At 42.1% G+C, this 21768-nt stretch overlaps 1 protein-coding gene across 3 annotated transcripts in view; it reads left to right on the top strand.

The window, feature by feature from the left end:
- The first annotated feature begins 650 nt into the window (after positions 1-650).
- BTBD9 (BTB domain containing 9) overlaps positions 651-21768 on the top strand; it is a 402401-nt gene continuing 381283 nt past the window's right edge. Inside the window, exon 1 of one of the 3 annotated variants that reach the window (XM_043450576.1) lies at positions 651-804. The gene's annotated coding sequence lies outside the window, so the exon portion shown is untranslated. Of the gene's footprint in view, positions 805-1004; positions 1138-17814; positions 17968-21768 lie in introns of those variants that run through there. The other 2 variants (XM_043450578.1, XM_043450577.1) reach the window with 2 other exon arrangements.

Genomic DNA, 21768 nt, shown 5'->3' with positions numbered 1-21768 from the left:
AACTGCTCTTGCTTGACTGCCTTCCTTATAATAAAGATACTTTAAAGTCTAGTGAGCTTTATACTTTAAAAAGCACTTTTGCATACATTATTTTGTTTTAGCCGCACAATTCTACAACGTAGGTAGGATAGGTATTGTTATCCTCACTTATAAAAAGAAGAAACAAAAGTCGGAGGAATTCAAGGCCGGGTCCATCGCACGCTGCTGCGGAGTTAACGAGTGTCACTAAGCATTCTTTCACATTAACCGTGCACTCAGCCCCAAAGGTCCCAGTTCTTGGAAAAGCCTTCCTGCACTTCGCAGAAGTAGCCAACGGGATCCGCTCCAGTCGGGACAGGAGTCTGGAGACCCTGCCGTCTCCCCGACAGGCGCCCGGGGGATCATGACGGGGACCTCCCCGTTTGCAGTGACGCGATCGGTGACGCTATACAGTGACGTGTAGTGACGTAACTCACCGGGAGCCAGGTGCCGGCCGAGCAGCCACACCCTGGAGCCCCTTGATCCAGAGGGCAGCGGGTCGGGCGGGTGCGGGAAAGCCGCAAAACCCGCGGGACGCGACCTCCCGGCCCTGAACCCGTGTAACCGGCCGGCCCGCCGCCGATCGGTTGCTACGTGACGCAAGCGCGCAGAGGCGCGTGCGCGGCCACGGCGGTGTGCGTGAGAGCGGACGCGCGCCGCGGCGGCGGCGGCGGCGAGGACGGCGGCGACGGCAGCGGCCGAGGGGGCGGCGGCTACGAGGGGGGTGCGGAGCGGGCGGAAGAGGCGTCCGTGCGGGCTGTGAGGTCGCAGAGGAACATCGTGGGGGTGAGTAGCCGCGGCCTTGTGGGGGAGGTGGGGCCCGGCCGCACCTGCTGCGCGGGCCCGGGGCGCGGGGACGCGCGCCCCTCCGCCGCCTACTCAGGGGGGCGGGGAAGGAGCGCCGACGGGGGCTGACGAGGGTCAGTTCCTGGGCTCGGGCGCTCCGGAAACCGGCCGCCTGGGGCCGGCGGAGACTTTAGTTCTGGAAGCGTCTGGGGCGTCTGGGGGACCTCGGGGCGGCTCTGCCAGGCTCCCGAGCCGAGGACTCTGAAGCCCGAGAAGTCCGGCTCCCTGAGCAGCCTCGCATCCTGCCTGAGAGGAGGCTGCGCTAGACTGAAGGCGAGGCCGAACCGGGAACGCAGTGGTTGGGGTTCGGATAAGTTGGGCCCTGTTGGGGGCCCTCAACGCCTCTGCCCTGGTCGGGCTCCGAGGAGGAGCCGGTTGTTATGGAGAGAGTTGTGAATCAGTGCCCGCGCGCCGCGTCAGACACACCCACGACCGGGGACAGGAGATCTGTCACTGTGGAGAGGGGGCGGGCAACTTGTTGCCTGGTGTTTCCAACTTCAGGAGTTGTGTGCACGTGTTTGATGCACGCTGAAAACTTTGTCGGCGCTTAGCATTTTATCACGCTGTTGCTACAGATCTTTTGGCCAAGGAGTGGATAGACATCCTTAGTTCTTCCTCCAAATACTCACATCAGCTGTTTTATTTCCCTAAACCATGTTGTGCTTCTGTCATTATTAGGGCCAAGTAAGTGTGGAGGCGCTGCCTTTTATCTTCTTTAAAAGAAGTACAGGCTTGGTATTTACTAGGCAGAAAACACAGATTCTGTTCCGCGTGTGGACTGGAAAATGTTGATGGTCGGATAAGCTTGATTGGGTGCAGCTTATCATCAGCCCAGTGCTTTCTTAGTGCCTTGGACTCTCTCGCCTAGTGACCATGCTCGGGAGAAAGTATTGGAGGTGGGAAAGAAGTCAGTCTTTTCTGATCGTTGATGAAGGCAGTGCCTAGAAACGGTGGAAAGGTAGGCTGTATTGAAATGTAATCATGATTTGTGCAAGAAAATTGAAGACAATAACTTGTAACTTCTCATTCAGTTCCGAAAAGTCTGTGATTCAGTTTCACAACTGAGGATCTGTAATGTTTGTTACTTGAGGTTCTTATATCTTGGAGCCAGTGATAACCTTGCTCTGTAGCACTTCGAGTACTGAGACTTCAGTATTTCTTGTGCTCTGGACAATAGTAGCTTTTAGGACAGGAATCACATTTGTTTCCTTCAGGGCCATGTCTCCAGCACCTGCAGAAGTGCTTGCCACAGAGTAGACACAGTAGATATTTATTATATGTGACACTGTGGATAAGTCGTGTATCAGTGCTTAGCAAGCGTTTAGCTCAGTCCATCAAGTAGTTAATACATATGCTGCCTGTGCCTAGTATTATGCTATATATGGGAGGAGGATTGTGGGATTACAGATGACTCTGAAAGACCTGGCTTTTTTTCCCCTTAAGAGTGAAAACAGTATAGCTGGGAAAATAAAGCATATTATATAAAATAATTATGAAACCAGCTGAGGCATTCTGTAGACAGGTGCTGTGTGAGGTGCTGTGCTTTCAGTACAAACTTAGAAAAGATTGATCTCATCTTTGGAAGAAGTGGAAACTTTGTTTTAGAGATAAGTCATATGTTTGAGAAAATAATGTGAATTTGGTAATGGGGGGAATATATTGCAGCGACTTACACGTCCCATGAGAGGGGATAGTTGGAGAGAGAAGGTTTAGCAGGTTCGGGAGGGGAAATGTTAAGACTCAGGGAGGCTTATCAGCATCGCACTGATAAAACAGCTTTCTTCCTGGGAGGGATGAGAGTTAACGTTACTCAGAGTAGAGTCTTAGACAAGAGTAAGTGTTATTCTTACTTAAAGTGAAAGGATATTATAGTTGAACCAAAAGCAGGTATACCTCTGATTTCAGTACTAATTTGAATAAATGCCTCACTACTGTGCGCTTATCTTATGTATTTAGTCAGCAGTGCATGCCCTCATTTCTAAAATCTACCTGATGTGCTGGGTCCGTTCTATTGGAAATGTACTGAAATGATGTACCCAAAGCAATTATCCAGCTACTCTCAGTGACACAGTTTTCCTTGGGATTATCTCTTACAGCAGTCTGTGAGGTTTGTAGTTCCTGCTGATCCTGTAAAATATACAAATCATGTTAGCTGGGAAAGGAGTCTGTTTGAAGGATGCTAAAAAATATTGACAAAAAGATTTTGAGAAAATTACAGATGGTACTGCTAAATATTGAACCTTCACTCTTTATCTTTTGTTGTAATGTGAGCTTTCTTTTGAATGTTGCATAAACCTGAACTTGAATTGCTAACCTGTGTAATGTTGCAGCACCAAATGTTGCATTATTTAACAACTCAGCAGATATTTATCGAGTACTGGCTATGGCTGGGCACTGTGTTGGGTGCAGGGACAGTGAAGAAAACACAGTATACCTGAGATATCAAGTGTTCATCAGAGGAGACAGACACTAACTATGACATGTTACGGTAACAGCTCACTATTTTTGGAATAAATAAAATGCTGAAGGAATAGATTACTTTGGCTGGGGAAATAAATTGATAAGAGTCAGGGAAAACTTTAAAGATCATGGAATTTAGCCCTGAAGGTTAATTAGTATTTTGTCACATGGAAAAGGAAAAACAATCATTCCAAGCAGAGGGGAGAGCATAAGCAAAATTGGCAAAGATTAAAATTAAGTGGGAAAACTTTTAGTTCTTCTTTGTAGGCTTCTTGTATGGCAGAAGTGATGAGACAGCAAAGTTATGGTTGGAGCCAAATTATGAGGAAGTCTTTTATTCTAAAAAGCCTAGACCTGCTAGAACTAATCCTGTGTTGGTGATGAGAATGGTGGAAGGCAGAATAATCAGATCAGAAAGTTAAGTGGCAGTTCATGTGCAGAGTTGCTTTAGAGTGGAGAGGCAGGGAAACCAATTAGGATGTAGGTGAGAGGTGCCCATATCTTGAAGAGGGACAGTGGGAATGGACAGCTTGTAAAGCTATTTTAGATGTTAAAATCTCTGAATGTTATGGACAGCTAGAGGTGAGAGAAAGTGAGAAGTCAAAAGTGGCACTGATGATAATGAGGACAATAGATTAGAAAACACAGGAGGAGGAAGAGATTTACAATGGAGGGAAGAAATGATGGCATGTTAATTTTAAGGCCCCTGTGTGGAGTTTAGAGAGGTCCATTGGCTAACTGGAAGTTCTGCTCCAGGGTTTATCAGACAGTTTAGAAGTGATTGTCATGTAACTGACAGCCTTCAAGGCTACCATGTAGTAGCATTCTAGGACTTAATATAGTCTTTGGAGTTAGGAAAACCCAAAGTCAAATCTCTTATGCCTCTATTGGTTAGATTGAGTAACCTTAGACAAGTTATTTAGCAGCTCTAAACCTCTGGGGTTTTTTTCCCCTGAAAAGTGGGGTTAATAATACTTTAAAGAATTGTTGTGGCAATTAAGATAGTATGTACACAACAGGACAGTGCCTGGACGATAAATGCTTAAAAAATGACAGCTGTTGCTGTTAGTAGTTGTAATAGTTACAGCTGCAGAGGTAGTGGAAGAAGATAATCACACCCAGAGAAGTTGAGAATGGAACTGGAAAGAACATGGAGTGGAACTTTTGGATGGTTTCTCTAACTTGAGCATTCATCAGAAATACCTGGAGGCTTTGGTAAAACAAATCTTTGGTAAAAAGATTTCTTAGTGTCCCATCTCCACAGTTTCTGATTCAGTAAGTCTGGCAGGGGCTCTTGAATTTGTATTTTAAATAACTTCTCATGTGATGCTAATGTTGTTATTCCCAGGACCGCACTTTGAGAACCACTGACTTAGAGGATTGGTGAAGGAAGAGGGGCCAGCATGGAGGCTAACAAATGGATTGAGGGTGCTGGAGAATTTAGAGAAAGTTTAGGGAAAAATAGGGAAGTAAAAGCCTGCAGAAACACCATTCTGCTTTCCAGTTCCATGAACTTCAACTCATTCTTATTTCTGTTTCGTCCAGAATTTGGTATAATGCTTGGCACCTAACATTGTTTGAACCAACCTTTGAGGCTTTTTAACAGTGTCCTTATGGGTGATTGCACATACTGACATTCCTTCATCCTTTTATATCTCTGCAGGGTCACTGAGAAGATACTGTTTCTAATTTTATAGACACACACAAACACAATCACTGCAGAAAATTTCTTTCAGATAGCTGATGCATAACTAGGTGCTTTTGACTCTGAATTAGATGCCCCTGCCCCCTTTTAAATGTCAGAGAGCCCAGTTAGCAAAATAATTGTCAATAACAAGTGCCAAGACTCTGCTCAATGTTATGTGGCATCCTGGAGGGGAGGGGAGTTTGGGGGAGAAGAGATACAAGATATGTATGGCTGAGTTCCTATCCCTGTTCTCCTGAAACTGTCACAGCATTGTTAATCAGCTGTACCCCAATACAGAATAAAAGATTTATTTTAAAAAGTCTGAACATTCTGTCTTAAAAAAATGCCAAGATTACAATCTGTATCTTTTATTAGGTACTTCGTAGGTTTATAGAGTAAGAAAATAATATACTTTGTGTGCCTGGGATGTTTCCAATAGGATAGGCAAAATGGGCAAAACTCAAAGGAAAGAAATAGAATGAGATAAAATCACAGAAATGTGGATGGAGAGGAACAGGAACATAAGAACTTCTTTCTTCTCTGCTGATATACTTTGGGTCTTACATGTCTCATATGCTCATATAGCAGAAATGTTAGTGCTAATATCATAGATGTTAGTCCTACATCTATGGTAGGAAGTTATAAGGGAGTTCTGTTTTGTTGTTGTTCAGTTGCTCACTTGTGACCAACTCTTTGCGACCCCATGGCCTATACCATGCCAGGCTTCCCTGTCCTTCTCCATCTCCTGGAGTTTGCTCAGACTCATGTCCATTGAGTTGGTCATGGTGTCTAGCCATCTCATTCTCTGTTGTCCCCTTTTCCTTCTGCCCTCAATCTTTTCCAGCATGATGGTCTTTTCTAGTGACTTGGCTCTTCTTATCAGGTGGCCAAAGTCTTGGAGCTTTAGCAGCAGTACTTCCAATGAATATTCAGGGTAGATTTCCTTTGATTGATTGGTTTGATCTCTTTGCTGTCCAAGGACTCTCGAGTCTTCCCCAACACCACAATTCGAAAGCATCAATTCTTCAGTGCTCAGCCTTCTTTATGGTCCAACTCTCACATCCATACATGACTACTGGAAAAGCTATAGCTTTGGCTTTATGGAACTTTGTTGGCGAAATGATGTCCCTGCTTTTTAATATGTTGTCTAGGTTTGTTATAGCTTTTCTTCCAAGGTGCAAGCGTCTTTTAATTTCATGGCTGCAGTCACCATCCATAGTGATTTTTGAGCCCAGGAAAATAGTCTGTCACTATTTCTACTGTTTCCCCATCTATTTGCCATGAAGTGATGGGACCGGATGCCATGATCTTCATTTTTTGAATATTGAGTTTCAAGCCAGCTTTTTTACTCTCCTCTTTTGCCTTCATCAAGAGGCTCTTTAGATCCTCTTCACTTTCTGCCATTAGCATGGTGTCATCTGCATATCTGAGGTTATTGATATTTCTCCTGGCAATCTTAATTCTAACTTGTGCTTCATCCAGCCTGGAGTTTTGCATGATGTACTCTGCATATAAGTTAAATATGCAGGGTAACAATATACAGCCTTGATGTACTCCTTTCCCAATTTTGAACCAGTTCATTGTCCCGTGTCTGGTTCTAACTGTTGCTTGACCCGCATACAGTTTTCTCAGGAGGCAGTAAGGTGGTCTGGTATTCCCGTCTGCATTTTCAGATATGCAGATGATACCACCCTAATGGCAGAAAGTGAAGAACTAAAGAGCCTCTTGGTGAGATGGTTGAATGGCATCACCAACTCAATGGACATGAATCTGAGCAGACTCTGGGAGGTAGTGAAGGACAGGGAAGCCTGGCATGCTGCAGTCCATGGGGTTGCAAAGAGTCGGACATGACTGAGTGACTGAACAACAACAAATCTGCATGTCTGAAGTTGTTGATATTTCTCCTGACAATCTTGATTCCAACTTGTGATTCATCCAGACCACCATTTCACCTGGTGTACTCTGCACAGAAGTTAAATATGCAGGGTGACAGTATACAGCCTTGCTATACTACTTTCCTAATTTCAAACCAGTCCGTTGTTCCATGTGTGGTTCTAACCGTTGCTTCTTGATCTGCATACAGGTTTCTCAGGAAGCAGGTAAGATGGTCTGGTATTTCCATCTCTTTAATAATTTTCTAGAGTTTATTGTGATCCACACAGTCAAAGGCTTTAACATAGTCAATGAGACAGGAATAGATGTTTTTCTGGAATTCTCTTGCTTTTTCTATGATCCAACAGATGTTGGCAATTTGATCTCTGGTTCCTCTATGTTTTCTAAATCTAGCTTATACATTTGGAAGTTCTCAGTTCACATACTGTTGAATCCTAGCTTGAAGGATTTTGAGCATTACCTTGCTATCATGTGAAATGAGTGCAATTGTATAGTAGTTTGAACATTCTTTGACATTGCCCTTCTTTGGGATTGGAATGAAAACTGCTGTATAAAGAAATCAGACAGTAATTGTGCAAAGATATAAACACATTGAAAAGAGATTTCAGGAGTTAAATTGTAGCTAGACCTGTTAGCTACTCAGCATGCTTCATTTGGCTCTTGTTCACTCAGTTTATTCTTTCTGCTAACATTCGTTCTTTACATATATACTGTGTGCCAGAAACTGTGCAGAGTGCTACACGTAGAGAAATGCTCATTGCTCTGGTTATCCAACACTGGCTTTAGTTAGGGATCTGGTGGCTCAATGGTAAAGAATCTGCCTGCATTGTGGGAGACTTGGGTTTGATCCCTTAGTTGGGAAGAACCCCTGGAAGAGGAAATGGCAACCCACTCCAGTATTCTTGCCTGGAGAACCCCATGGACAGAGGGGCCTGGCGGGCTACAGTCCACAGGGTCACAGAGTCCAGCATGGCTGAAGCGACTTGGCAGGGCATGATAGACACCTTGTGAAAGGAGGATCTGACGCCTGAATTTTACAATCTTAAGACTGTATTGTTATGAGTAGACGTTAAGAATATTTGTTGGAAGCACTGATGCTGAAGCAGAAACTCCAATACTTCTGCTACCTGATACAAAGAGCTGACTCATTGGGAAAGACCCTGATGCTGGGCAAGATTGCGGGCAGGAGGAGAAGGGGCTGACAGAGGATGAGATGGTTGGATGGCATCACTGGCTCAATGGACATGAGTTTGAGCAAACTCCAGGAGATAGTGAAGGACAGGGAAGCCTGGCGTGCTGCAGTCCATGGGATTGCAAAGAGTCGGACATGACTGAGCGACTGAACAACAAATATTAATATGAGTAGACATTGAAGACTTGAAGATAAATTTATTCAGCCCTATGTATGTATGCTAGAGCCATGAGAGAATATAGAGATATACAGAAATTTTTAAATTTTATTTATTTTTATTTCTGGCTGCGTTGGGTTTCATTGCTTTGTGCAGTCTCTCTCTGGTTGCAGTGAACGGGGGCTGCTACTGTACTGTAGTGTGCCGGGTTCTCATTGTGTGGCCTCTCTTGCCGTGGAGCACGGGCTCTGGGTGCATGGGCTTCAGTAGTCACAGCACACAGGCTTGGTAGTTGCAGCGGGTGGGCTTTAGGACATGCAGACTTCAGTGGTTTTGGCACAGGGTCTCATTAGCTGTGGCTCTCGGGCTCTTGAGCCCTGGCTCAGTAGTGTGGTGCTCGGGATTGGTTGCTCTGCAGCATGTGGAATTTTCCCAGAGCAGGGATTGAACCTGTGTCCCCTGCATTGGCAGGCAGATTCTTATCCACTGTGCCACCAGGGAAGTCCATAAAATTTTTTAAAGCAATCAAAGAATATATAATTTGGTAGAGGAGAAAAACATATTTCTCTCAGTTCGTGAACTGAGAACTTCCAGATGTTCAAGCTAGATTTAGAAAAGGCAGAAGAACCAGAGATCAAATTGCCAACGTCTGTTGGATCATTGAAAAAGCAGGAGAATTCCAGAAAAACATCTGCTTCATTGACTACACTAAAGCCTTTGACTGTGTGGATTACAACAAACTGAAAAATTTTTAGAGATGGGAATACCAGACCACCTTACCTGCCTCCTGAGAAACCTGTATGCAGGTCAAGAAGGAGCAGTTAGAACCAGAGATGGAACAATGGACTGGTTCAAAATTGGGTAAGGAGTACATCAAGGCTGTATATTGTCACTCTGCTTATTTAACTTATATGCAGAGTACATCATGTGAAATGACAGGCTGGATGAAGCACAAGCTGGAATCAAGACTGCTGGGAGAAATATCAATAACCTCTGATATGCAGATGACACCATGCTAATGGCAGAAAGTGAAGAGGAACTAAAGAACCTCTTAATGAAAGTGAAAGAGGAGAGTGAAAAACCTGGCTTGAAACTCAACATTCAAAAAATGAGTATCAGTGGCATTTGGTCCCATCAAGTGAGTGAAAGTTACTCAGTCGTGTCCGACTCTTTGTGACCCCATGGACTATACAATCCATAGAATTCTCTAGGCCAGAAAACTGGAGTGGGTAGCCTTTCCTTTCTCCAGGGGATGTTCCCAACCCAGGGATCAAACTCAAGCTTCCCGCATTGCAAGCGGATTCTTTACCAGTTGAGCCATAAGGGAAGCCTTGTCAGTCCCATCACTTCATGGCAAATAGATGGGGAAACAGTGGAAACAATGACAGACTTTATTTTCTTGGGCTCCAAAATCACTGTAAATGGTGACCGCAGCCATGAAATTAAAAGGTGTTTATTGGAAGAAAAACAAGGACAAACCTAGACAGCATATTAAAAAGCAGAGACATTACTTTGCCAACAAAGGTCTGTTTAGTTTTTTCAGTTTTCCCAGTGATCATGTATGGATGTGAGAGTTGGACCATAAAGAAGGCTGAGTGCTGAAGAATTGATGCTTTTGTACTGTGGTACTGGAGAAGACTCTTGAGAGTCCCTTGGACAGCAAGGAAATCAAACCAGTCAATCCTAAAGGAAATCAGTCCTGAATATTCATTGGAATGACTGATGCTGAAGCTGAAACTCCAATATTTTGGCCACCTGATGGAAGAACTGACTCATTGGAAAAGACCCTGATGCAGGGCAAGCTTGAAGGCAGGAGGAGAAGGGGATGACAGAGCACGAGATGGTTGGACGGCATCACCGACTCAATGGACATGAGTTTAAGCAAGCTCCCTGTACTTCCCTGGTGCCTCAGATGGTAAAGCATCAGCCTACAATGTGGGAGACCTGGGTTCAATCCCTGGGTCGGGAAGATCGCCTGGAGAAGAAAATGGTAATCCACTCCAGTATTCTTGCCTGGAAATTCTTGCCTTATCTCATGGACGGAGGAGCCTGGTAGGCTACAGTCCATGGGGTCGCAAAGAGTCGGACACGACTAAGTGACTTCACTTTCACTTTAGGCAAGCTCCGGGAGTTGGTGATGGCAGGGAAGCCTGGCATGCTATAGTCCATGGGGTCACAAAGAGTCGGACACGACTGAGCAACTGAACAACAACAAAATAGAGTATGATATTTTATATAAATATTGATCACAGTCTAGGTTCTCTAATATTTGAACACCTGAGTGTTCAGTTTTGATTTCAGCTTGTAAGCTTTCATAATATTTCAGAAATTATAGCATGTCATAAATCCTTATTAATCTCCTGGGCTGCCTTTTGGGTCTTTATGTGATACAGGAAATATTCTGGCAGTCTTTGTCCTTGTTTTCTTGGTTTGGAAATATAGTGCATATAAGCAGAAACAGTTAGCCACTGTTAATCAAGTGGCTGCATTATGCTAGGCCTTTTCTACTCATAATAAAACCTTGTAAGTTGGATATTATCCTCATTTTACTAATTAGGCAAGTGCGTTTCAGAATGGGGAGAGCAGTTGGCCTGTGTTTGTGACCAGTGAGGTTGGACACGTCTGCAGCCCCATGCTTGGTCTCCACAGCCGTGCTCTTCAGTGCTGTCAGCATGGGGCCCAAGCATGGAAATGTCTAGATGAAGAAATCCAATCTTGTTTCTGCTGATTCGGGGGAAGTTGTTTGAGAAGTAAGACTTTTAATAACTGCCTGAATGATTGAAGCAATTTGATAATATTGTTAGAAATGGAGAAGAAAAGGAGGTAGACAATTAAAGACCCCCATGCAGGTTTTCCTGTGAAGACATGCTATATTTAACCCAAAAGTTTTTGGTTGACTGACAGGTTATTTTACATAAACATTCAGATTTTCCATTCTCTATGCATAGGTGCAGTCTTCTGGAGGAGGAGTTGTACTTTTCCAAGCTAATGACATTTAAAGTAAATTCAGAACTCCTTTTTTATCACTGAGTGAAAAATGTCTTGGTGCTCACCCCAAATTGAAATTTCTCAGCTAATCATCTTTCTTTCCACACCACTTATTCCTTTCACCCACTCAAGTGTTTATTTTTAAAATCTATTTACAGGCTAGATACTTGTGTATATATTCTACCTCTGGTTTGATGTTCTTATTCTGATACCTTTTGATATAAAATTTGATACCAATTTTATACATTCCTGGAAATAGTGACTATAATTATCTTTGTAAAGCCATAGTTGATTTCCACTAATTTCATAATAAACTTTTAAATAAAATTATAAAAATGGACAAATATTAAACCCTGTATTTGTTATCTATTGCTATGAGACAAATTGGGGCTTCCCTGGTGGCTCAGCTGTAAAGAATCTGCCTGCAATGCAGGAGATGCAGGTTTGATCCCTGGGTCTGGAAGGCCCATGGGAGGAGGAAATGGCAACACACGCCAGTATTCTTGCCTGAAAAATCCCAAGTATTTGTGCCTGAAAAATTCCGTGGAGAGAGGAGCCTGGGGTTGCAGAGTTGGACAGGACTGAAGCGACTGAACACGGCATGGCATGTAACAAATTGCCTCTAAATTTAGCAGCTTAAAAATGACAAATGTTTCTCGTCTAACAGTACCTGTGGGTGAGAAATTTAGCTGGGTGGATTCTGAGTCAGTTGTAGACATTCTGTGACAGGTCATCTAAAGACTTGAATGGGGCTGGAGTATCTGCCTCCATGATGGCTGCAGCCTTAGGTCTTTGTAGGGCTGCTTGATTATCCTCACAGCATGTCAGCTGGCTTTACCCAGAGCAAGTGATACAAGAGGAAACCATATGCCTTATATACCCTATCTTGACAACACACTGCCACAAAATTCTCTTTGTTATAAGTGGGTCACTGAGTCCAACTGACATTCAAGGGAAGCCTTTTAGGCTCTACCGTTTTGGGGAGGATGTCAAAAGTTTGTAGACATATTTTGAAACAACCATGAATCTGTCATATGAAGTCGTTTTCTCAGCTGAAATTGATTATCTCTGTTGTAGCACGTGCTATTGTCTTTCTGACTTGTGTATTCACAGTGTTTTCTGGAAGGATGCTTTGGAGAAAAGGTAGTAGTTTTTGAAATGTGAAGCAAGGTTTTATAAATTAAGTTTTGTTGGTGATTTTTCTTTTTTTTTCCCCTCAATTTCTTTTTTTTAAAGTTAATTTATTTGTGCTGCATCTTAGTTGTGGCATGTGGAATCTAGTTCCCTGACCAGGGGTTGAACTCAGGCCCCCTGCATTGGGAGTGTGGAGCCTTAGCCACTGGACCACCAAGGAAGTCCCTACAGTAGCCATTTGACTTTCAGAAGCCCTTCCTGGCCTTTCAGCTTAGGAATTGCCCTATATGAAGCATGGGGGCTGCTGCTTGGGGAGGCCCAGGCCCCATGGGCATAAGGAATAGGTAGCAAGGTGACCCATCTGTATCATCCAGAACTGAGCTGGCACCATTGTGCCCCAGACCGGGACAGTGTCCCCTGCCCACTGTTGGATATTTTTAAAATTTTGCATCTTATTAGCTTTGTTTCTAACAGCTGGAACCTATTCCAATTAAGAGGTTATTAACGGCTTTGATAAGAACGGTTTCAGTGGAGCAGTGGGCTGGTAATGAGACTTCAGTGGATTCAGGAGTGAATTGCAGGTTAGGAAGAGGTGACCACGGGTAAAGATAATCTTATGAAAACTTTGAGTAAATACTGGAAAGGAATTAGAAACTGTGTGTAAAGTACAGTATTGACAAACTGACATAAGATTTCCCTGGTGGTGCCGTAGATGGGAATCCGCCTGCCAGTGGCGTGGACGTGGGTGTGGTCCCTGGTCTGGGGAGGTCCACGTGCTGCGGGCAGCTACACCCTGCGCACCACCACTGCTGAGACCTGGGTACCTAGAGCCTGTGCTCCTCCCCAGGAGAAGCCACCACAGAGAGCAGTCCGTGCACCACGACTGGAGAGCAGCCCCTGCTCACCACAACCAGAGAAAGCCCGTGTGCAGCAACGAAGACCCAGCACAACCAAAAGTAATAAATAATTTTCAAAAAACTGGCGTGTATGCTGTCCACCTTGGCCAAGCTGATATGGGCTCAGTCCAACAAGTTGAAGGTGTTTTAAACTCTTGAGGGGTACAGGCTTAACTCCTGAGGTTTGGAGTCAGCTGCTTCCTCTGTAGCCTCCTAGTGAGTCCTTCTGTTCCTGAATGAAATGTATAGTTTGCTCTAATTTGTATATCAATGCAGTATACCTGTCAGAAGATCATCGCCAAATGTGCATCATCATAAATGATGTTTTGGTTAAAAAAAAATGTGATAGGGGAAATTGGTGGAGGAAACCCAGGGCAATAAAATGATAGCTATGGGGTATTAAGTGTCAAGCATATACTGTATCCTTCATGTGTTTTATATTATTTCACTGCATCTTGGTAACCACTCTACCAGGGTTGTGGTTATCCCCGTTTTCTGATTGAGGAGATTTAGAATCCATAGCCTTATCTCCCCTTATCCTAGTTTCTGCCACTGATGGCTGTAAGCTTGGACAGGTTTCTCAGTTTCCTCATTTGTAAAAAAGCTTGGTTATGATCCTTAAGTCCTTTCTAGCTCTAGGTTCCTGGGGATCTGTATTGCTACTGCTGCTGCTAAGTCACTTCAGTCGTGTCCGACTCTGTGCAACCCCATCCCTGGGATTCTCCAGGCAAGAACACTGGAGTGGGTTGCCATTTCCTTCTCCAATGCATAAAAGTGAAAAGTGAAAGTGAAGTCACTCAGTCATGTCTGACTCTTCGCGACCCCATGGACTGCAGCCTACCAGGCTCCTCTGTCCATGGGATTTTCCAGGCAAGAGTACTGGGGTGGGGTGCCATTGCCTTCTCCGGGGATCTGTAAATAGTTACTAAATAGTGTTGCTACTGGGTATGAAAAAAGGCTATTCAGGGTATTTCCCCCTCTCAGTGAATTAATAACTTAGTGGTAACACTGTCTTGTCCAGACTAAATAATTTATTTTCCCATCACACAGTGCGTACCCATTATGTATGTGGCCTTAGAAGGCTACTGTAAAATAAATCAAGTAAATGGGCTCGATGACAGGCTCTCCATCAGTTGTTACTAGCCCTGGGCACAGAGCTACCTGTGAGACTGATGATTTTAAAGTGTGTTATAGGTTAAGTACTAAGTATTTTTATTAATTTAGAAAGTACTTTGGCATGTGGCCTTTAAAAATTACATTATTATGTTACCATAAATCTTGATTAAGGCAACAAAATGTATTTACTCTGGCCAGCTTCACAGCTGGGGTGAAATATTTTATAGTGTGTATAATGAGCCACTAGATGATGGTGATTCTCTGTTCACATCTAAAAAATGAGAGTTGGGAAATTAATTAGAAGCTTTAAAAGTCTATTTAAGTGTGAAAATTAATTTCGAGTAGCAGTATCACGTGCCCAGTGAGTACTAAATAATTGAGAAGGAGGAGGGATAAAAGGAAATTATGAGGCTTTCAAATCTTCTTAAGTCCATTTTGGGAAAAGGTTAGAACAACAATATTATGCTACTGTGATTTTCAAAGACATCCTTTACAACATGATGCGTAAAGAAACAAAATTTGCAAGTAATAAGCATTTTAAGATTAAATATTCTAATTTTGAGTCAATGTGTTCTAGATACAGTGTCCTGGCAAGCAGAGGCTATGGTCCTCAGAAGGCATTCTGAAAATTTATAGGGACAGTTTGGTTTTCTTATTTGGTTGAGATGCATATTATTTTATTATAAATTATTAAAAAATCTCTTCCTTATAGCTAATGTATTTTTTATAAGTAACTAGTAGGTTCTCAATCTATGAATTTTATTACAGAACAGTAGGCAATATAGCAAAATTTTTGTTATAAAAAGTGGGTGTTGAGTCTGATAGGGTTGTTGGCCACTGCATTAGTTTTCTGTTGATGTGCCACAAACTTACAGCTGGAAACTGCAGCCCCTCATGATAATTTCTGTAGGTCAGAAGTCCAGGCATGGGATAGCTATATTCTTTGCTCTGGGTCTTACCAAGCTGAATTTGAGGGGACTCTAGGGGCTGTGGTCTCATCTGAGATTTGGGGTCCTCCACCAGGCTCTTTGGTTGTTAGCAAAATGGCTGAAGTCCTCATTTTCTTTGCTGGCTGTCTGCTGGGGGTCCCTCTCAGCTCCTAGAGGCCACTTTCAGGTCTAACTACAGGGCCCTCTCACAACCTGACAACTTCTTCAAAGCCAGCAGGAAAACCTCTCCAGTTGACTGGAGTGTCTCATATAAGGTTGCCTGATTACAGGATTGACTATAACTATGCCAAAGCCCTCTGGCCTAAGGGAGCTTATCATGTGCCAAGGAACATTAGGGAAATGACGTGGAGTCAGAAGGGGGCCAGACTCCACAAGCCTTGAAGGCCTAGTTAAGTATTTTTCCTTCTCTTGTGTTAAGAGACTTGGGAAGCCACTGAAGGTATTTAAGTGGGGATGAGAGTCATGGAGGGGTTGAGGGAAAGAGTTCATAATCAGTTTTATAATGTGACATTCAGTCTGGTTGATATATGGGGACAGTTTGGAGTAAAAATAGAGAGATGGGTTAGAAACATGGTCTGAGTGAGAGGCAGGGGTGGTGTGGACTAGAATGGAAGTTGCCAAGAAGTAAATGAATTTGAGAGCTCATTTAGGAGGTAAAATTAAAAGGCTTGCTGATAAATTAGGTATGGGAGGTAAGGTTGAAGTAGATGTCATTCTGGTTTCCATAATTGGGTTCACAGAGCTGGGGAACATTGTAGAAGGGCAGGTTTTTTAGTGGCAGAGAGATGTAGGGAGGACAAAGTGAATTTTGAAGTACTTTTGAGGTAACCAAGTAGAGATATAAACTAGTCAGAGGGATGTTGAGATCTGGAATTCAGGGAAGAGAGCTGTTAATATCTACATTGCCTTTTTGGGTTAATTTTGAGGGCTTAAATATGCTAGAAACTGTATTAGCTACTGGGAATGTAAAGACAACTAAGAATTAATTCAGTATTTGTTGCATGAATTCATGTTGTTATTCTCTGGAAGTTTGCTTACCAATAAGACAAATCACTAACAAGATCACTGGATGCTGTTGATGGGGGCAGAGATGGAGGAAAATAAGCTGATTTCAAAGCGCATAAAAGAGACACCTGACGAAGATTGGCAGTATCAGTGGAGGCTGTTGCTAAAGGGTGTGAGGTCTGTTCCTGAACCTCAAAAGAGCAGGCAAATTTAGCCAGATGAGGAGAATATAAGAATTTCCAGGGGGGCGGGGCCGGAAAAAAAAAAAAAAAGAATTTCCAGTAGTAAAAGCTTGTTGTATGAGAGAAGACAATGAAATCTCAGAAGAGCCAACAGTTCCAAATCCCTGGCTTTCACTATAGGCTGGACACGTGGTAGTAAGGCAGCGTCTGTGCTTAAGTTGGGTGTTTCATGGTGGTGGTCTGGACTTCTGATGTAGCTGTTTTTGCTATGCAACCATTTTGGAAGGAGGGGAGAAGAGTGTTCAATAGTTGGAACGGACTTCAGAGAACTTTAACCCTTTCTTCTCATTTACGAGTGAGGTTACCAGTAGCCAAGGAGTATACTTTGCTGATTCCTTGTTAGCAAATCTGTCTCCCAGTGTCCAAGCTAAGCTTCTTCAAACTGCTGCAGGAGTGGCCATGCCCTTTAACTGTGTGTTTCCATGTCCTCTGACATACTCATGTGGAAGAAAGTGTACTGGAAATACTCAGATGCTGCCGCTGAGTAGTGTGGGTCTCCGTGGGTGCTGTGTCTTTGGAAGAGAAACGCGAGATTCTCTCTGGACTGTCTGTGTTTGTGCCCTCTTTCCATTTTTTTTATCCACTTGTCTTTGTCCTTTTCCCCCTCATGTGTTAGCGAATAATAACTATAGTATAGTGGAGTGATAATAGTGCTTAACACTGAACATTTATTATGTGTCAGGCACCATAGTAATTGTTTTACCTTACTTAATTCTACCAGCAGTCCTCTGAGATATTACTTTAGTACCACCACATTTTATAGAAGAAAACATGGAGGCTTAGAAAAACAAGACCTAGAAACCCACTGTGTCCAGGGTCACACAGTGATAAGTGGTGGTGCCGAGATTTGAACTCGGGCAGAGTGACTCTGGATGCTTCTTACTGCCTTTCCTAATACAGTTTATAAGCAGTTCTGCCAGGAGAAGCATAATGTGAGCTACAAATGCAAGCTGTGTTTGTAATTGAAATTTTTTTAGTAGCCACGATGAAGGAAAGAAAAACAGGTCAAATTAATTTAGAGATTTTTATTAAGTCCAGTATACTAAAATATTGTCATTTCAACATCTCAGTGTGAAAAAATAAGTGAGATATCTTCGTAAGTCTTTGAAATACAATATTTATTTTATAGCATGTCTCAACTTGGACTAGCCATGTATTCAAGAGTTCAGCGACTAGCTACCATTTTGGTCAGTGCAACTCCAAGGGGGCAGGAGAGTGCATGAAAATTCTGTTCTGCTGAGTGGAGCCAGAGAGAGAGAACCTGCTGAAAAATCTGCAGATGAAACCAATGAAGAAGGCAGAGTGGTAATTCCTGGGTCTTATCCAGCAAGCAGGGGCGAGTGGCGAAGAGTTTTCTCTCCTATCGCCCTGAAGCTAAATGAGGTATCTTTTTTTTTCTTCCCACATTGAGACTCAGCATTTTCATATTAGTGTTATGGGTAGTTTTCATAGTGGTCTGATCCTTAAGCACTTTTGGGAATAAAGAGGCATTTGTGACTGGCCACCAGATGTTGGAATGTTGTTTCTATGGAAAAGACTTTAGAATTCTAAAGCTTATACATTACTTGTTTTTGGAATGTCATCTTCTGTTGTGAAACGGGTAGGATTGGAGAACAAACTGTAGTGTGATCATTTGCTGTGTAATTGCTTTAAGTTACAGGTGTTATAGCACAGGAGAAAAGTAATTAGCTCTTTAAGTTTGTATTTATGGGTAATGCTCATCACCTGTTACTTTGTTCGCCTTGTAGCTAGCTAGACTACACCCAATTGCTTGTTGAGTTGAATATTAGCTGAGAAGCAAATATACCTGGAACTGAGCTGTGTGAATCATTTCCTCATGAACTTTTCATTCTTAAATACTTGCTTTCCCTCAGTTCTTCCCCTTAGAAAAAGCAACACGGGCTTATCCCAACAAACTAAATAATATTGGTGTGTAAAAAGAACAGTCCTATCCTTCCTCTGTTCTGAGAATGCAGACCTGTGTACTAAAAAGCACGTCAACCAGTGTTTTATATTTTTGTGGATGGAAAAATAGAATAGTGATATAGCAAAGATTTTTTACCAGAATGTTAACTCTCAGGACTATACTGTTGTTAATACTTGTTTACATTCTTGAAGTATCTATAGAGTTTACAATTGAAAAACCATAAATCACGAGACACTTAGGAAGAGAACACTAAAAATGGTGCTGCATAATAATTAAGTGTTTTAAGTTTTAAAATACTTGAAAAATATGAGAAACATCATGCAAAGTGTGATATGGGAATATAGCCTTGATTAGCAAAGTGGAAATTTGGAAACCAAACACCTGCTGAATATTAGAGGGAGGGAGAACTTCATAATGAAAACATTTGGTTGTAAACTGTTGAGAGAGATTTTTAAGATGAGCACATGTATTTTTATAATCAGCTCCTGAGAGTGACATGGAGTCCCAAGTTTGTGTATCCAACCTGTGCTTGGATCATTTCATTCCAGTGTGCTATTTGTTTGTTGATTACTGTCCTTGTGGGATGCGAGAAAGACCTAGTCACTGCCCTCCAGGATTTTGTTTTAGCTTATGTTAGCTATTAAAAAATCTCTTATTTACTAAAAATCTGTTCCATCAGTGTTTGCTCTTTTCTTCTCAAATTACCTCTCAGAAAAGTACAGCAGGTCAGAAATCATCTATATCAGTGTTTTCATCCTTTTGTTTGGTGGCGAGTGCAGAGGGGAGGCTTCCTTTAGGTAAACAGATATTTCATCACTTTTTAAAGGTTCCACTTCTTAAAATTTTTTGAAATATTTAAATAAAAGATAAATTGATCCGTATTTTAAAAGAAGGAAACATCACAACAATGTAAAGCTGTTATACAACAATAAAAAAGAAAAAAGGATACTCTTCACAAGTACATTGAGTTTAAACATAAACCTTCCCATTTATTCCCTTCCATCCCCTAACTCCCACCCTCTCCCGGGAGGTTACTTACTGCTGTTAATAGTTGGTGTGTGGCCTTGCAGTTCTTTTTTCCAATGTGTGTATTTACTTAATTTGTTCAATAGATATTTAAGTGCCTTCTTAAATGTATACATACACTTACATATATTTATATAGTTGAATCCTGTTGAACTAAAGCCTGTCCTCTTTACTTACTGTGTTTTGGAACTTGGGTCAGAACTTTTGATCTGCTCCTTTCTTATTATTGGCTGTATTGTATGAATGCATTGCAATTTATCACCCCCTCCCTCACCTTTCTGCTATTGCAAGCAATGCTAAATTAAATATTCTAGAAGCACAGTTGCTGGATTATAGGAAATACATATTTAAAAATCTGACAGATTGTGCTAAGCTAACCTCTAAAAAGCTGAACCAGTTTATATTTCCAACAGTCACATGAGGTCACTGATCCTACATCTATGATTTAGTTATATAGAGATTTAGAACTTGAAGGGGCCACAGAATGTGGCCTCACTCCATCCACTCCTTTTCTAAGATAGAAGATGAATCTCAGAGACTTGAAATGATTTGCCCAGATCTTACCCAGCAGAACTATGTCCCAGTCTCTGATCTGTGTTCCCTTGAAGGCCTCTTAGTTTAGACAGATTTAGACAGTGTGAGATTAGTTTAGACAGTGTGAGATTCTACCATACTGTTTGTCTGTTTCTGTTCCTTTTCTGTTGTTACTCAAAGCACACTTCCTTTTCAGTTTCACATTTTCTGATAGTGCCCTGAGATTCTTGCCTTTGCCATCTTGTCTACATGGAACATCTTTCATTTAATATCCTTAAAAAGCTGCCTTCTTCCATTATTTAAAGCCCTCCTTCTCCACAGGGTGTATGGGTTACTTTAGATTTACCCATAGGCATAGCACAGCAAAGGAAGTATTTTATGAACATTCCTTATCAGCAGCTGATGCCACCCTGTTAGCCAAGTAAAACATAAGCTTCTTTTATAAACTTGGAGAAGGAAATAGATTGCAGGCATTTGTCTATTGCAGGATTTCTGCTACGTTTGATCATTTTATGTTTGTCAGATAATATGATGGCATTAAACTAAATGAACTCCATCTTAACATTAAACATTTTATTAGTTAGTTTATTTTTTCTCTTAGAAATAACAGTAAGAAAGTAGTCTATTTATATAAAGTATAACTTGCATCTCCTCTTGTGTTAATATAATTATTTCTAATTATATTCCTAAACACGTCTGCATTGAAGGCTTGCTTCTCTTATAAAGGCATGGTCTTGGTAGCTTTTCTGGATGGGCTGTGAGAATTTGTGTCAGTGACATCCCAAGTTGGTACTGTGGTTGAGCTGGTGACATGCCAAGATTATGACTTTAGGTAAAGAATCAACTGATGGAATTCTAAGAAACAGAATAGCCTTGATGCATATTTTGATGATGATAAAAAAGGTAGAATTCAGTATTAGATGTGAATTAAATTTGGCCTATGAATATTGTTCAGAACTGAGAATAGCAGTCTAATCATAAGCTCATCAATTATTCAGTAGCATCTTGGGGGTATTAGTGCACAGAATACAGAAAACCTATCTACTACCCTTTAGAGTTTTTGTTCTAAGACAGAAGGGGAGAAGCATGCATTATTCTTTTTTAATGCATTTTATTCTTCCACAGTGTGGGTGAAGTTTATATGTGCACCAGAAGAGTGCACATACAGGCAGGCCACATGGTTGTATATTCACGGGGGTTTGTGGAAGATCTGGGGTGGGATTAAGTTTGGATCATGAAAAGATGACAGTTTTACAGGAAAGTCCATTTTTTCCTGTAATTGTAAGAGAGGTGAATTTCTTGAACTTTTGCCTAAATTTTTTGTTCCTAAAATGAGTCATTTTCTTGACATGTGTCATTCATCCCCTTATTCTCTGTATACACTATAAATTTGGCTTTGGCTGTAGAAGGGCTGCCCTGGTGGCTGAGCTGGTAAAGAATCCGCCTGCAGTGTGGGAGACCTGGGTTCAATCCCTGGGTTGGGAAGGTCTCCTGGAGAAGGGAATGGCTCCCCACTCCAGTTTTCTGGCCAGGAGAATTCCATGGACTGTATAGTCCATGGGGTCACAAAGAGTTGGACAGGACTGAGTGACTTTCACTTTCACTTGGCCTAAGCCATAGATTTGGGCCAGTGGGTCTTATTTTGGACAGTAACTACTAGACTACGTGAGGATCATTCTCTCTGAGTTTTATTCTTT

Source organism: Cervus canadensis, chromosome 28 (assembly GCF_019320065.1).
Source record: "Cervus canadensis isolate Bull #8, Minnesota chromosome 28, ASM1932006v1, whole genome shotgun sequence".
Lineage (NCBI taxonomy): Eukaryota > Metazoa > Chordata > Mammalia > Artiodactyla > Cervidae > Cervus > Cervus canadensis.
The sequence above is the reverse complement of the archived record's forward strand: the minus strand, read 5'-3'. Positions and strand labels throughout refer to the sequence as shown.